Genomic DNA, 18826 nt, shown 5'->3' on the forward strand with positions numbered 1-18826 from the left:
GGGAACTGCTGGGACATCATCCGATAAAAGAAAAACAATTATGTTGAAGTTCATATCGGTCCGTGGCTTCTTCTTGCGAAACTGCTTTGTCGGAGAATATTATTACATTTGAGGAGTTGACACGCAGTTCCGAACATATCCACAGTTGAAAAAAAAGGACAATTTAAGAAATGGAATGGCGCACATAGGATAAGGAGAATCCAAATCTATCACGTAATTTTAAAGAATTCGAACGTGGTCCTTGATAAAGACCTATGAAAAGACAGGGCTCAAAGCAAACACAAACCTGTCAACATATACACTTCATGCAAATAAGAACTAGTCCATTACTGGCGTTAGGAGACGCTGATTCCTGTCACGTGATTTACATTCCAGTCACGGCCAAATTTTTCAGCGAAAAGTGATTGTTAGCATCAGTTTGTGCTTGTATATTCATTCCTAATAATACTGTATAGTGCTAATGTAAATAATTAAGTGGACACCATTCCCTGCTGACCGCGTTTTTGGTATAGAGAGATTTATTACGAAAAAGGACAACAATTGTAGTAAAAGAGGAATATAATGAGGTCTGCTAGAGAGTGGGTGAAGTAAGAAACCTTGGCGAAGATTGGAGAGCGATAGAGGTGTAATCCCTATCTAACTGTTGAATTCTTCTCCGATTATGAGCCGAGTGGTAGCATCGTCTTGTCGCAACGTTTTAATGAGTTTCGTACCCATCATATTCTGGTGACTTCGCCAGAAGACGAAACTCATTGAAACATTGCGACAAGACGACGCCACCACTCGACTGATAACCCGAGAACAATTCATCGGCGGAATAAGCCGAGAAAGACTGAAATCACGCCTATTTAACTGTTTACCAAATTTAGATCACATAAGTGAAACGAATCGAATTTTCACATACACGTACGAAGCTATGGAAAACAGTTATATTGATTCTATTGATATGGAGGCAACTGCATTCTACAGGCTGATGTAATTCTCAGCCATCTAATGTCATATGGCAAGCAGAAAGAAGTTGATGGTTTCCTGTCGCCTATTTTAGGAGAAAACTGGCGAAGTCAAGAGGACTTAACTTGATACACATCAGTTATTGACGGTATACGCATGTCGTTCAACAGAGAGGTAAAGGAAATTGTTTGTGATTGATTAGGGGATGATTCTGGTTTAATTATTTACATGTAACACTTACCTCAAGGAATCTTTCTAATTATAGGTAATGCCATTGTTGCATCATAGTATCGGACAATATCTTAGATAATTGTGAAGCAACAATAAAATCAGAATTCTCGGTAATGCACTGAAAAGGAATGTCAACTTACAGTTGCCCATTTATAATTTCTTCCGTGATATGGCATACAGAATCGTTACAAATATATAATATGATATATTATACCAAGTGTTATACAATAAGACGTAAGGTATTTTGAAAAAAGATACAAGATTCCTGCTTTTGAAAATCATTCAAACCCAAACATGTCCTAATAGTTCGTGCAAATGAGAACGTGTCAGTATTTAAATGTAATGATAATGAAATCAAAACCCTACGCTGCCGACAGGCGTTGATATACATCAACGGGGACAGTTGAAAATGTGTGCCCCGATCGAGACTCGAACCCGGGATCTCCTGCTTACAAGGCAGACGATCTATCCATCCTTTTTTTTTTTTTTTTTGGCACTTTGTTTGGTATTGTTCGTTGTATTTGGTGTCAGCGGACGTCACGTGATATCCAGTGTAGTTCGTTGTTGATCCTTTCACTCAGATTTTTATAACAGACACCAGCCAGCTCTCTGACCGAACGCGCTGAGCTACCGTGCCGGCTGTCCGCTGAGCCACCGAGGGCACAGAGGATAGTGCAACTGCAGGGACTTATCCCTTGCACGCTCCTCGTGAGACCCACATTCCCAACTTAATGTCCACACACCACATTCGAAGTGCCCCTGACCATTACATTCATTACTCGCGGCAGACAATCTTACCGTGTCCCGTAAGATTTTGGGCAATACATGCGCATCCGCACAGAAAAAGAAGGTCAATGTCAGGTTAGCCTTAACTGTATATGTACTTTTAAAAAGAAGTATTTTCGTTGTAGATTTGATTTGCTGATATAAACTGTCTTTTGGCAGATAGTAAAGGCGTCTGCATTGTAATATGACATTTTTATTCATATGTATGCCTGAAATAAGTTTTCATCTTGACCGTGAATAATTGCATTTAGTGGACATTTTCGGTTTTGCATGTCACGTCTTCATTTGTAGGTGGAAAGTAATCTAATCAAAAGTATCCGGACACATGTCAGTGGAGATTAATAAGTGTTGAGTCCATTCTCCACCTTTATGATGGTTTGAACTCTGCTGGGGATACTTTCCATGAAGCGTCTTACTGTTCGTCGCGGAATGACAGCCAGTTCATCCAGAGAAGGCAGTAATGCTGGACGCTGGGGTCTACAGCGAAGTCCACGCTTCGACTCATCTCAGATGTGTTCCGCTGCGTTCAGATCAGGAGTCTGGGCAGGCCAGTCCATTTCGAGAACGTTATTGTCGACAAGAATTGCGAGACAGATGCAGCTTTATGACAGGTTGTATTGTCATCCAAATACAATCATCGTCTCCGCATTGTTCCTCTGCTGTACGCAGCACACAATGCTGTAAAATATGTTACTTTAAATCCGTCTTGATTGCAAATTTTTTTTATTATTCATATGACCGGTTTCGGTTCATTCAGAACCATCTTCAGATCTGTAAAAATAATTATACTAATTTACTATTTCACGAAATCAAATCTTTTTCATCCTATCTAATCAACATCAAATGTACCAGAACGTACCTGATATTTAAGTTAAAGGAGTAACCCGTCCAATTTAGCAACTTTCACATGCTACGACACATAAAATTGATTGGCAGACTGCACGTCATTTACATTAATTATAACACTATTACCGACAGGTGGCGTCTGGTACATTTGTTACATTCCATTTGCACACACTGTATTCAGTAGATCTTTTTTATATTAAAAATATTTAATTAAAATATGTAGATGTCAAAGCTAAAATCTGTACTTGTCAGGATTAAAAATAGTAAATTAGTATAATTATTTTTACAGATCTGAAGATGGTTCTGAATGAACCGAAACCGGTCATATGAATAATAAAAAAAATTTGCAATCAAGACGGATTTAAAGTAACATTATAAAATCACTGATTGCTGTTATCCCATAAGACATTATGTCTGTTTTTGCTGTAAAATATATTCGTATCGTTCCACAATTAGCGTTTTCTTAAGCGTAATAACGGAAACCCATCATAACCAACGAGAAATATCCCCCCAGCTCCTCCGCAAGTCACTGTTGGTACTACACGTGATGGCAAGTAACGGACTCCAGGCATTTGCCGCAGGGTATAGCCAGATTCTTCCCTCAAATATTTGGTTTGCAGTAATACTACCTCCAGATGGGGCCGCTCGTTCCACCACCCTAGACGCCGCTTAGCAGTGACTCCAGAAACGTGTGGCTTGCGCGAAGTTGCTCGCACATTGTAACCCATTGTCTTTTATACCTACGCACAGACACTGTGCTAGCTGGTGGTACTCTGGAACCAATGAGTGATTCCTTCCGATGATTTCAACCACCATCCACCATACTCGATGGCCCCCGCCCGTAAGTAAATGAGGTCTGCTTGGTCTTGCTTTTGCTGTGGTTGTTGCTTCGCTTTTCCAGTTCACAGTCACATCCATAACAGTCGGTTCTGGCAGCTTTAAAAGAACTGAAATGTCCCTGATAGATTTATTATTCATGTGACACCCAGTGACGAGTCAACGTTCGAAGTCACTCACCACTCGTAAGCGACCCATTCTACTGTTGGTGGCAGTTTATTTGTACTGCCGGGCTCCTTCGCATTACGTCTGCTGACCAATAATGCATTACATAGGGTTGATGGGATATTATGGAAGAGTGGAATACCAAAAAGTGGCTCTATTTACCTTCTTTGTGCGGTCCTGCTACGCAGTTTGAGGAGAATCATTTAAAACGAAACTACGAAGATTATAACAATTACGAGGGGTCAAAAAAAGGAAATCGTAAAGTATGACATGTAAACCGTGTGCATGCAATTTTGTAAAGGTAAGGGTGCGGAAACATATGAGACGTCTAACAGGGACGGAGCGTATAAATCTGTTTGTACATATGTAATCCAAAAATAGCAATTTCGTAATTCTAACAAGAAATTAAATACTGAAAATTAATTACGACTTCTTTTCGTAACGTTCTTATGGTGGTCTGAATTTGCACCACTTGCAAAGTTTGTAGTTACAACTCGACCTTACAATGGAAACTACTAAAACCAAATCCTTTCCTTTGTCACTTAATTGCTGCACAAATTTTGGGTATTACTACCAAGGAAACGGTGTTCAGGATGAACATACTTCCCGTGCTCTAAGAGAGATAAACAAAACGTAAATCGCCAGGGGGAACAAATACAAAGCCATATTTGCAGTTATTTTCTTAAATCAAGTTGCCAAATTCTAAAATAAATTTTTCATTGAAAGAGTCATTACGAATTCCGTGATAACGAACAGCTGTCCCCATAATTCTTAGTGATCAGATTAAGAAAAGAAGGACAATGGAAAAGAAGCTATGTATATTTTGTAAACTCGACTAGACTCTTAAAACTGTGATACAGCGCACTTTTACAAACAATCTTCTACTACGAAAATATCTTTCGTTCACTGGGATGATTTTCACGGAAATATATTGCAACCAATATAATTTATTTTTGCCAAGGTTACAATACTAGGGTAAAAAATTTTCCATTCCATTGTCGTATGGTGATACAGCAACCGTTTTGAATTATGTCAGAATAAACAGTCTTCTTTATAAAAGACTGTTTTTACTCTGAAACAGTACGAAGGCTTGGTGAAATTCAACAGTATTTCAGTGCCTGTGTACACTAAATTCTCATAAAATGTTTAGATCCTTAAATGAAACGATAAGCAAACAGCAGACAGACTCCTACTGGAGAATGTGAAACAAGCTACCTTTTTTTGTATGCTGAAGTAAATTTCCTAATTTATGCAGAGCCGGCACGAGAGCGTGGACGTCGGCGAATGAGGTACAGCCATCTTTCTAGCTTCGTCATCTGATTCACTCGTAGAGGGCAAGGCAGCCTTTAGAAAACTAGGGCAGGAAATTTAATACGTAGGAAACTGGGCGACCACAGTATTAAGTTAAACAAGTAAAATATGTGACGATGCTCCTTGAAACTTAACGTTTCAGTTGACTGTACTCTTTTTAGCTGGCGATCTTAGTAATGTAAACTGTATACCCGTTTCATAGGCAATAAAACTGATGCACCTCCGATGAAACTTTTACAGTTATGTCAGCACATGTTTGTGTTGTTCTAGTGACCGTTGTGGCACTGTTGCAACTGTCCATCAGGTTACTATATAGTCCATCTCTCCTTTGTGTTGATAATCGCTCGTGTGAACGACTAACTTTGTATATTGGTGGCAATGAAATGCGCCACTAGGCAAAAAACAAACTGAATTAATTCCTTGCGGAAGTCCGCTTGTCAATACCAATACGCTCCCAGCATAAACCATACAAACAGCTTTTTAAACAATCATATTGAAGTTGCCCAGTATAAAACTATGCTACGGAGAGGGACGATATAAACACCTATGTAGGTGTATTGTTCCAGTGTTAATAAAAATATTCTGTTCTGACCTGATTTGAAAGATGAACTGCATTTAAGTATTTGATAAAATTTAATTTCATTTTAGTTTTTCAAGGAAGAGATATCTCAATATTACGAGCAAAGATTGTAGCACTGAAGCAGGCAAGAGCTTTGAAATTTATTCCCCGTTAAATTTAAGCTGCAATCTGTCTGGCTTTAATGTAATGAATTTCAGCTATTTGGTAAAACTGTTTGAAACTATTTACTGGGGACTGATGACCGTAGATGTTAAGTCCCATAGTGCTCAGAGCCATTTGAACCATTTTTGAACTATTTACTGTATTGGTATTGTTGGGTAAACACCGTAAATGATTAATATTTCGAATCTTTACGTAATGGATGCCTGTGCGCCATTACGACAAACGAAAGACAGATGGCCAAAAGAATCTCTTCACGAAATGTCTTATACTGTTAGGCTATTAATTGACATGGAGGGCTAAGAAAAAAACAAATACACAATTACTTTTAATACGTATACTATAAAGTAACACTCACATACCTGAGCTGCACAGAAAATACATCTGTAACCGTTCGCTTCCAGAACATAACTGTAACGCATTCTTCTTTACATCACAGACACAGAATTATGGTCCAGCCATCCTGATTTAGGTTTTCCGTGATTTCCCTAAATCGCTTCAGGCAAATGCTGGAATGGTACCTTTGAAAGGGCACGGGCGACTTCCTTTCCCATCCTTCCCTAATACAATGAGGCCGATGACCTCGCTGTTTGGCCTCTTCCTCAAACAACCCAACCCAACAGAATTATGTCAAGGACGATCTAAGATATGGAAACTGTGTAGTATCACAACAGGTAGGTAACACATAACTACATACGACTTTTTCATGGACAATTTAACTAAATTCAGCGTCCTTCCGTCCATTACAGTTTCAAATTTATATGCATCGTTGGAAATCGCCAAGTTTTTTAAGATTAAGACGCAGGTTTTCTTTCTCTTTCTTTGTTAGACATGTTTCATGTGACACACTTTCAAAAGAATTTTTCCAAGCGATCGTACATTAGCTATTAACTACTAATAATTAACTGGTAAATATAAACTAATAAATACACTTCCCAGATTAATGCACTCGTAACAGTAGCCGAAACATTGGATTATACACTGCCCGTTCAGTGTTCCGAGGCTGATTTTACTCCTGGCGGATAAGCAACATCAGCGCAGTAACTACAATAGCAGGGTGAACTAAAATGTGTAAAGGATAGATGTGCACTCAACGAGTCGGTTTTAAGCAGGCAGTATTAAGTACTGAACGTGCAGCTGCAGAATGTCACTGCTGCTGTGTCACAAATCCCAATGAAAACGTCTCTAAGTCAAGTGTTCAACACATTCTCCAGAGTGTTTGGAAGAAACGAAAAAGTGTGTAAAGTTTGTCGCTGGTGACGATACTTAGTGTTGCTGACATGAATCTACCACAAAAGGACAAAGTGCGGAAATACACGTGAAGGGTTGGGGTTGTTTGGGGTCATCGGTCTCGGGAAGGACGGGGAAGGAAGCCGGCAGTGCTCTTTCAGAGGAACCATCCCGGCATTTGCCTGGAGCGATTTAGGGAAATCACGGAAAACCTAAATCAGGATGGCCGGACGCGTGATTGAACCGCCGTCCTCCCGAATGCGAGTCCAGTGTGCTAACCACTGCGCCACCTCGCTCGGTTTCACATGAAGGGTCAATGCTTTGACGTCATAGTGGATATTCAAGACCTGACACGTGAGTTGAACAGCATCCGAGAGGACGACTTTTCTAACAGTTTCACATGGCTTATGAACGATTGGCGCGTTCTACGCAGGAGAGGGAGACTATGTAGAACATTTGAAGCGGGAAATCCTCCACCTTAACTTTTCTCTACTTTTTATTAATACAATCCTCAAAATTATTGGACTCACGAATTATTACAGAACATACATGGCGCAGTGGCATTAATGTGATCCCACATATCTGCAACGTCAACGTGCAATAACCACTTACAGACGGCAGGTGGCAGCACTAGGAGTGGTGGGCATATAAAGTGTGTCGGGATAGGCGGAAAACAGTGAAGTCGTTGTCGTGATGCTGAAATGGAGTGATTTTTCAGACGTCCAAAAGGGTATGATCATTGGCTTTAGCGCCATTGGTGGAAGCATTTCCGAAACAAGTAAGTTTGTAAACAGTTTGCGTGCAGCCGTAGTTGGCGTATACAGTGCATGGCAAAGTGGCGCCATCCAAAACCGGCGCCGATGCAACTGTGGTGCACACCGGGCCATATCTGACAGGGTACCGAGCGAGGTGGCGCAGTGGTTAGCACACTGGACCCGCATTCGGGAGAACGACAGTTCAATCCCGCGTCTGGCCATCCTGATTTAGGTTTTCCGTGATTTCCCTAAATCACTCCAGGAAAATGCCCGGATGGTTCCTTTGAAAGGGCACGGCCGACTTCCTTCCCCGTCCTTCCCTAATCTGATGAGACCGATGGCCTCGCAGATTGGTCTCTTACCCCAAACAACCCAACCCCCTCTAACAGGGATGAACGGCGGCTGGGGAGAGTGTAGGAGCGAGTAGACTGCAACTGTTAAGGAACCGACTGCTCAGATGCATGGGGCTGCCGACAGTGTCACCTCAACAACCATTTAGCGAACGTTGCTGCGTGTGGGGTTCCGCGACAGGCGCCCGTTCGTGCACCCATGCTGACTAATGTTCATTTGCGACGAAGGCTGGAATTTGCAAGCCAGTATCACAACAGGAGTTATACTGAATGGTGACAGGCGGCCTTTTCAGCTGAATCACATTGTATGCTCCATTAGACAGAAGGCCGTTGGCGTGTATGTTGTGAAACGTGTGAAAGTAAACCCAAAGCCGAAGGAAGGAGCGTTATGGTCTAGAGAATTTTTTTGTGGCTTTCCTTGGGTTAATCTCATAATTCTCGAAGGTACCATCGGTCAGTACAAGTAAACGTCTACCCTTGGGGACCAGTTTGTGTTTAGTCGCCACGATGGCCTCTACCAGCAGGACAATGTAACATGTCAAACAGTTCGCAGTGTACGCGGTTCGAATAGCACTAGGGTGAGTTTACCGTAACCCTCTGCCACCCAGTCATCCGAATTTAAACCCAATAGAGACGCTGTGGGACCACCTCGATCGGCTTGTTCGCGCCATGAGCTCTCAGCCGAACAACCTAGCGCAGCTGGCCACACCACTGGAGTTGACATGGCTCCAAATCTCTTTCGGTACGTTCCGGAACCTCTCTGTCTCTCTACCTACACGTCTAGGACCGGTCCAAGCTGCAAAAGATGGTTAGTTAGGCATCTGACAGGTGACCACGATAATGTGACTCGACAGTGTACAACATAACAACAGGGTGACATACCAGGAAGTAATTTCTTGAAAATGACAACGGCTGTGGAAGCCTATGCATGCACAAAGAAAGCTCATTTTCAAGATCCCCTGGTCTAACAAATAATAATAAATTTCCCTTCCTTGGTATTCTGTGTTTCCTTCTGGGCTCTTCTTCCGCAGAATAAAATTGAATCGAATGAATGTCGAAGAAATATGTATGTAAATAGAATTAGTACAGTTTTATACGATTTTGAATAGCTTACTCCAGTGTAGTGCGTCAGAGAATTTGGATTACATGCTCCCATCGCCATGAAATTGAAACTCACAGCCTGTATTTATACCATACGATATGTTTTTCACTATCACAATTAATGGCCTAACATTCTCTGTATTTATATGACATTTATTTAAATACTTACATAACATAAGTGAGACATCTGCTAAATTTATAGTATTTAATGCAGCTATAATTCCATCTACTAGGTCTACAACTTTGCTTTCACCGTTTTTTCTCGAAGTTCGGGGCTTTATCGTGAAAAACTTACAAAAAATGATGATTAGTAGTATTGCGAATCCCTGGCAACTACATTATCTCATCTTGTGGATAGCATACGAATCCCGTGGTGGAAGAACTGGGCGTCTTTTGTGGGGATCCATGAATCGTTTCAATTTTGAATTTGATCGGAAGTGCTGGTCAGCAATATTGTAAGCAATTGATCGAAAAAGGTGGTAGACAGAGAGAGCAACGTATGGGGAATACGGCCGTAGGGATCGGATTTCTCATTTCAACGTTTCCATGTATATTTTGACGGGCTTTGCGACATGGAGTCCAGCACTGACCTGCTGCAAAATTAGCTTCACTTGTCTATCGCTGTATTGTGACCGTTTCTGTTTTAATGCTGGGCTCCAAAGCATCAATTGCTTTCGATAGCGACGTCCTGTGGGTGTCCTCGTCTGTTTCAGTAGCTACGAAAACGTTCTGTCTTTCGCCGTCATGTCGGTCTTCGACATCAAAATCACCGTTCTTAAAGCGTTGAAAACATTCTCTGCACGTTCATCTAGTAATAATTCCCTCACCATTGGTCTTACTCAGCATTTTAAGAGCCACAGTCGCAGATTTCTTCATGTTAAAGCAAAAAATTAAAACTTCCAGCAAATGCCGAGAGATTTGAACACGCATCTCCCGCGTCGCAGTCCGACACCGTACCACAAAACCAAGATGCGGTGGCACTAATAATTTGCTCGATGTTGCATATCTTGAGCTTGGAACGTTGACTGGCACTACTTTGCTTCTTTTTCAGTGTTCAGTACACCGTCTTCTTGTTTCCATGCTTGATCTTTGTTGAGTTTCCTACGGGTTGTCCACTGCACCATTTTTTCACTAATTACCACTAAGTCTGTGAGGGGTGCGATGGGGAGTTTCCGTACTCATAAACAGTTTGAAAAGTTTGTAATTGTGTTGCAGATTACAGTGTGCTGTGTTGCTTCGTGTTCTATCATTAATACTGTCCCAAGTTCATGGCCATCTCTTGTTTGGTTTTTGGAAACCAAACGAAGAATACGTTTGGAAACATCATCTCTGACGGGCCGCTTGAATTGGCAAGCGCAACGACCTGATGGGATACCTTCAAAGCTAATTAACTCGGAAATTCTTTTCTTAACAATGATTTCTCAGTGCAATCTAACCTGCAGCACCCTTACATGTTTTTCAGGCTGTTTCTAACGGCCTTGTATGTGTATTAAATACGCTGTCGGAAATTAAGTGGCTAATTTATCCTTACTGGACCTAACGGTCAAGATCGTCATCATCGCAAAATACCGCCCTAGTTGCAGATAAGGCATATTCGTAATACTAACTCATATTAAGTGACAAACGCTTATGGTAACGGAATGCTTGCCTAACTAGTAGTCTGAATGCGTCTTTCTCTTTTGGAGCGAAACTGAACGTCGGTTTTTCATAGCAGAGCAAAATAGCTTCTTCGCACCATAGCCTGGAGAAATAAAGATCCCACTCCTTGGAGAGAACATGACGTATCTTCCGCAAGTAGTCGCGACAAACGACCGGAAGAATCTAACAAGCTCCTCCTAAAGGTATCTCACACGAGGAAATTTCAGCCTCCACCGTAGAGACGTTCATGACGAGACTTTTCTTGGATAATGCACCGAAGCTATATTTCAGTATTAAAAGAACACGCAGATGCGTGAACTGTCATCAGTATACCATACGATATGTCTGCCACCAATTGTGCTGTAGGAACTGTCGATGATCTGCAACGCACAGGTGTTAGCACTTCCAGTCCTCCACATTTTTATTTTCAGTCTGCGTATTGTCTTAAAAAGTTACAAAATGTTTATGTTTACCGAACTGTCAAAGAACGTGTAAGTAAATCTGAATTTCTACAAAAAATTATTAGCGCAAAGTGTTGCCGAATCTGCGGGGTCTCTATGTTCTCTTATCCATTAACAGCGTAGTGAGCTGATGCTCTAGTGCCGACTATCAGCAAAATATTCCCTAACGGCGAATGCTAATCATTAGGACGCAGAAAAAAGAGGTTTGGATATTTGTGTATATTTTACAGTATTCCTTTGTATCCTTAATAAAAAAGACTCGGATTCATAATCATGTTACAATATTCACTGAATTTACTGATTTGTAGCACCCGGATAGTACTTCCTGTAACGCAGTAGCTTTTCCTACCTTTATGTACCAGTAAAATAACACTAACTCATCCTATTTTATGTCGGGAACTGCACTTCATACTTTGATTCATAGGAAAGCCCTTCATTTACATCTTCATTTGTCCTATAACGTGTTGGGATCGACGGTTGTGACGTTGCACTGCATGCTGCAAAGATACCTTTGACATGGTCTGAGGATGCCTACTCTTCGGTGATATTGAAACTACATTGAATGGATGCTTTCTGAACGCCTGATGAAGGGTTCATCAGTGTAGTATGACAAAATAACTGATAATTTCTTGCAAGTTCACTGCGTAGTATAAATAAATACCCAAGGCAGACTTATAATCACAATTTTAGCATCGATTAGCTACAGATACGTAATTCTGCAGTCATAACTTTATCAGTCAACCTATATCATTTCATCATCCTGGATGATAAATAATTGCTCATGCTGAATTGTTCTGTCGTACATATTGTCACGGGAAACGTATTCGCAGTTACGAATATGAACATCTATCGGCTGTATATTGGAGTGATGACAAAGAACATTTGTGCCAGATCTGGACTCGAACACAGATTTCCCGTTTTACACGAGCGGTCGCCCTGACCGCTTCATTCCGAGAACGAATCACGCCCAGACCCAAACGACCATATGTCGTTCTCAATGCGTCACAACCTGCACTCGTACATACGGCATATTTCCGTCCAGGAAGGACATATTTTTGAGAGTCGAGGGCCCGGTATTGGCGAATAAGTACGAAGTAGCAGTACCTATGTAATTAAGAACTATGAGCCTCCACATACTTATGCGTGTCCGAAGGAACACTACACCGTACTTCTTAATAACACAGGCACTGCCATTTTGTATACACATTTTTGAAATGATGGTCGAAGTAGAGAGGATATAAAATGTAGACTGGCAACGGCAAGGAAAGCGTTTCCGAAGAAGAAAAATTTGTTAACATCGAGTATAGATTTAAGTGTCAGGACGTCGATTCTTAAAGTACACTCCTGGAAATGGAAAAAAGAACACATTGACACCGGTGTGTCAGACCCACCATACTTGCTCCGGACACTGCGAGAGGGCTGTACAAGCAATGATCACACGCACGGCACAGCGGACACACCAGGAACCGTGGTGTTGGCCGTCGAATGGCGCTAGCTGCGCAGCATTTGTGCACCGCCGCCGTCAGTGTCAGCCAGTTTGCCGTGGCATACGGAGCTCCATCGCAGTCTTTAACACTGGTAGCATGCCGCGACAGCGTGGACGTGAACCGTATGTGCAGTTGACGGACTTTGAGCGAGGGCGTATAGTGGGCATGCGGGAGGCCGGGTGGACGTACCGCCGAATTGCTCAACACGTGGGGCGTGAGGTCTCCACAGTACATCGATGTTGTCGCCAGTGGTCGGCGGAAGGTGCACGTGCCCGTCGACCTGGGACCGGACCGCAGCGACGCACGGATGCACGCCAAGACCGTAGGATCCTACGCAGTGCCGTAGGGGACCGCACCGCCACTTCCCAGCAAATTTGGGACACTGTTGCTCCTGGGGTATCGGCGAGGACCATTCGCAACCGTCTCCATGAAGCTGGGCTACGGTCCCGCACACCGTTAGGCCGTCTTCCGCTCACGCCCCAACATCGTGCAGCCCGCTTCCAGTGGTGTCGCGACAGGCGTGAATGGAGGGACGAATGGAGACGTGTCGTGTTCAGCGATGAGAGTCGCTTCTGCCTTAGTGCCAATGGTGGTCGTATGCGTGTTTGGCGCCGTGCAGGTGAGCGCCACAATCAGGACTGCATACGACCGAGGCACACAGGGCCAACACCCGGCATCATGGTGTGGGGAGCGATCTCCTACACTGGCCGTACACCACTGGTGATCGTCGAGGGGACACTGAATAGTGCACGGTACATCCAAACCGTCATCGAACCCATCGTTCTACCATTCCTAGACCGGCAAGGGAACTTGCTGTTCCAACAGGACAATGCACGTCCGCATGTATCCCGTGCCACCCAACGTGCTCTAGAAGGTGTAAGTCAACTACCCTGGCCAGCAAGATCTCCGGATCTGTCCCCCATTGAGCATGTTTGGGACTGGATGAAGCGTCGTCTCACGCGGTCTGCACGTCCAGCACGAACGCTGGTCCAACTGAGGCGCCAGGTGGAAATGGCACGGCAAGCCGTTCCACAGGACTACATCCAGCATCTCTACGATCGTCTCCATGGGAGAATAGCAGCCTGCATTGCTGCGAAAGGTGGATATACACTGTACTAGTGCCGACATTGTGCATGCTCTGTTGCCTGTGTCTATGTGCCTGTGGTTCTGTCAGTGTGATCATGTGATGTATCTGACCCCAGGAATGTGTCAATAAAGTTTCCCCTTCCTGGGACAATGAATTCACGGTGTTCTTATTTCAATTTCCAGGAGTGTATTTGTATGGAGTGTAGCCATGTATGGAAGTGAAACGTGGACGATAAATAGTTTAGACAAGAAGAGAATAGAAAATTTCGAAATGTGGTGCTACAGAAGAATGCTGAAGATTAGGTGGGTAGATCACATAACTAATGAGGAGGTACTGAACAGAATTGGAGAGTAGAGAAATTTGTGGCACAACTTGACTAGAAGAAGGGATCGGTTAGTAGGGCATATTATGAGACCAATTTGTTATTGGAGGGCAGCGTGGAGGGTAAAAATCATAGAGGGAGGCCAAAAGATGGATACACTAAACAGTTTCAGAAGGATGTAGGTTGCAGTGGGTACTGGGCGATGAAGAAGCTTGCACGGGATAGATTAGCATGGAGAGCTGCATCAAACCAGTCTCTGGACTGAAGACCACAACAACGACAACAACATTGTTGAAATGATACCTCTGTTTATCCTGATGTATTATTATCAAGATTTCCTACTGGCGATCGAATATTATTGTAAAACATGTCATTTGATATTACATCCCATTAAGTGATATCAACAATGCAATTGTACAACGGTACAGTTGTCAGAATATGTGACGTGAAGGTAAATGGATCAATGGATTTCAAAATGCGAAAATGATCGGTGTCTCATCCACAAGGTCATTGAATTCCATATTCATTGTCCCACATAACTGAAACACTGCTGCCAGTGTGTCACTGTTCACGCCCGCAGTTCAATTGTGTCGTTGAGCAAGGATTTGGAAATAAGTAATTGTCTGCTTCTCCTGACCACAAAATCTGATGCCTGAATTTTGTGAGAAATTACACATTATTTTGTATAGAGTATATTAATAACGACTAAAACAGGGGCTACTATCATTCGATAGTTATTTTTAACCTCATACCCCATTTCACGCATATTTTCCAGCATGAGTTGTGAGCCTCAATATTCTAAACTCATATATGTCAATACAGTCGTAATATAGTCTGGGCAGTTTCAGAAAGATTAATCCGTTGTCTCAAGACGATGTCTCCTACATGAATGAAAAAAAAAGCATGGGATGACTTTTAACTTGCCCATAGGCCCACTAAGTTTACGTTTTTTTAAGAACCATTCAGTTTTGTTCAGTAACTTCTTTTACATGCATGTATGTATACTGATAACATCATGACCATATGCGTTATAGCCTGTTGGTTCACATTTAAAATGAAATACAGCAGCGTTTCTGGGTGGGATGGATTCGACAAGTCCTAAGTATGTTTCCGGAAGTACACGTAAGTCGATGTTTTCCAACAGGTCACGCAGATCTTGTAAATTAGGGGTTTGTGGCTTGTGGGGGCGCAGCTGACAGTCAGTAGGGCCCCAGATGTGTATCACTGGTTTCGGATCAGACGAATCTTGTGCCCATCAATATGTGTTTTATTATCATGCTCCTCAAGAAGAAGTTAAACTTTTCTGTCGTTGCAATACAGACAGTTATACTCCAGGTAGCTGCCTCCTTGTCGGAGAAGACATCAAGATTGCGAGATGCAAGATGTCTGAAATAATATTCACGTAGTCCTCATCTGTCAGAGTGCCTCGGTTAGGAGCACAGTTCCCATGGATGCCCAGGAGAGTATCTCCCGTACCGCAATACCGCCCCCTAAGCAGGCCTGCGTCTGATGTGGAGCATGTTTCGAGCATCCTGTATAACGGCGAGTCGGGACACGACCACTGATCTGATGTAACAAAAAACTTCGTTCGTCCGACCATGCAACACGTTTCCATTCATCCACCGTCCAGACTCGATGATCCCGTGCCCACTACAGTCGTAATTGACGACGGTGTTGATTCAACATAGAAACTCACTGGAGTCATCTGGTGCAGAGTCACATTTTCAAAACTGTGCGCTGGACGATACGCGCTGGAACACCTGTGGCAGGGCCACCGTTGTACTCTGTCGTGACATCTGCCACAGAACGCAGCTTTACAGACCAAGCGAACGTCCGACCAAGGCAATCTGAGGCGGAGCATCGCCGTCCAATACTTAGTTTCCCACTTGTAGTTGCACTGTCCTTCAACCATGTTCCACAGATGCTCATGACAGTAAGATGTGAACAGTCGACCAGCTTCGTTGGTCCATAATAATCTTTCCTTTGACAAAGTCGCTTATGTCAGCGACTTTCCCTTTTTGTAGGCTGTGCCGTTGGTAAAATGAATTTATTCGTCTCTATTACGCTTATGTTATTTCCCCTTAACTCTACCAGATGGCATGCGATCCTGCAGTGGGCAACGGTCACAATCTTTTGACTTCTCTGTACTTGACTGACACTACAGGGGAAAGTACAACGGGTTGAGGGAATGTAAACCAGGCAGCCAAGTCATTATAATGGTATAGGGGGCTACCTCGACAAGTCACGCGATCTCGAGCATATATTCGATTTGGTTTCTAGAAGGCAGATTAATGTCAGCTTGTGCTCCATTGTGACGACACCACGTAGTCAACGTATCTCCTTTAATAATCCCGACAGTATTTCTGAGCTGAAAAATGTGTAGCAGTCACCTGAGAATCGAGATGGAGGCGTGTAATTCCGATTTAGGTAACTGTCTACAATATCAGCCCATAAATTTATTGTAAACATTTCTTGATAAATTTCGTAACTGGCAGTACTAATTGAGGTCACGTGATATGGGGAACCATAAAACACCACGAACTTGAGTGTTTCTCAAATTCATCAACACCATGAACTCGGGAGTGTTTGAGCGATGTGATGGTTTGATGGAGGTACACATCATTAGCGGCATGCTGTTAAGTGCACAAACGCATACACATCCTGCTCCCGTTTCAGTGTGAGAGATAGTAGTGACATCGGGGTCCTATTTAATCTCGTGTATGTATCCAGAAACGCAGAATACTTTCAGCATCTGCCAGAAACACGCCTTCTTATAAAAATGGAGGTATCGCCTCGTGTGGGTTTCGATTATGCCATCGGGATTTACTGACGTGTGCAGCGAATCCTAGAGCCCATTGACCATATTCGACGCATGGTATGTCGAATTGTAGTGTACCCAATCTAATTCCGGTGTTCTGTGACGTCCGAAGAGCAGAAACAGGCAGATGTGGCTTCTGTATGCCACAGCGGGCAGATAATCCTCAATGATATGATAGTTCACCTTTTGTAATCGAGAATTGATTGTTGGCAGTAATCAACGGCGACCTCTACGATCAACTCATTGTAGTTCTTGGAAAATGATACTGGTGATCGCGCTTTTCTTCGAATGCAGATACTTCCCTTTGCCTTAATTCATTCACGTGGGGTCGTTTGAAGATCCGAGTACTTGTATGACATAATAGGAGGAGACTCTCTTTCGTCGGTCAACGATATCTGGTATTTGAGCACCGCACGAAGACCGTTATGGAGAACAGAGGAGTAGGTGTCTCTGGCACTAAAGAGCATCTGAAAGAGTTAAAAACAAATGAGTCACCGTGTTCAGATGGACTTCCACACCTTTTCTACAGAGTGTACTCTTCAGTGCTCGACCTTTAATTAGCTTCATTTATCGCAAACCCCTTGTCTAGCGGGAAGTCCCAAGGGTCTGGAAGAAAAAACCCAGGTGACTTCCGTATACAAGAAGGGTCAAAGAGACAACTCAGATTACAGACCATGATCATTAATGGCTGTTTACTGCAGAATTCTTGAGCATGTTCTATGCTGGAATAGAGTAAACGTCATTGAGAATCAAAAGCTTCTACCCACAAACCAATACTGACGTACAGAGACTCAAACGAACTCCAGCGCGACGAAGGGCAACAAGCATATTCCTTTTTCGCAAAATGCTTGACACGATACTACACTGTAGACTTAGCGAAGGTCCCAGCATACATAACAATTTCTCAGATATGTCAGTGACAGAATATTACTGATGTGTTGTTTGCCACAAATACGTCATTAAATATCAAGACATAACGTCGCAAAGCGTCGCGAAATGGAAAAAGCAGGTGAGGCCGAACGTAAGGAAGGCGAGTGGTTGGAGACTTCTATTAAAGTGTGGTTCGTCTACGAAGGAGACCACGTACAGAACACTTGTGTGACATGTTCTTGATTACTGGTAGATTGACTGGGGTACCCGCCAGGTCGGATTAAAGGAAGACATCGAAGCTATTCAGTGGCGGACGGCTATATTTGTTACCCGTGGCTTTGAGGAACACGCGAGTATTACAGAAATGCCCAGTGAACTCAAATGGGAATCCCAGTGGGGAAAAGACATTCTTTTCTAGTAACACTATTCAGAAAATTTGGTAAACAAGCATTTGCGACAAAGCTGCAAAAGATTCTATGGCCACCAACATACATCTCGCGTAAGGACCGAGAAGGCAAAATAAGGAACTATAGACAGTCGTTTCTCCTTCGCTCCATTTATATGTGGAACAAGAAAGAGAGTGACTAGCAGTGGTAACATGCACTATACGATGGCATGTGGATTACGTACGTAGAACAAAATTGTTAAGGCTTTTGCTTCCACTTGTTGACAAACTGCCTATTGACTTGGTCTCGCGTTCTTTGGCCGACGTTTTAGTTTTTTTGTGTGTGTGTTTCGCCAATACGAATGATTGGTATTGTCAAAGCTTCAATCTTCATTGCGAGTAGTGGACTGGAGTCGAGCTCGCGGCCATAGATTATATGTAGTTGTCACGCCAATG

The 18826-nt window shown here is 42.9% G+C and overlaps 1 protein-coding gene across 1 annotated transcript in view; it reads left to right on the forward strand.

The window, feature by feature from the left end:
* LOC124613005 (lachesin-like) overlaps positions 1-18826 on the forward strand; it is a 539970-nt gene that overhangs the window by 490079 nt on the left and 31065 nt on the right. The gene's annotated exons all lie outside the window — the stretch shown is intronic.

This window comes from Schistocerca americana, chromosome 4 (genome assembly GCF_021461395.2).
Source record: "Schistocerca americana isolate TAMUIC-IGC-003095 chromosome 4, iqSchAmer2.1, whole genome shotgun sequence".
Classification (NCBI taxonomy): domain Eukaryota; kingdom Metazoa; phylum Arthropoda; class Insecta; order Orthoptera; family Acrididae; genus Schistocerca; species Schistocerca americana.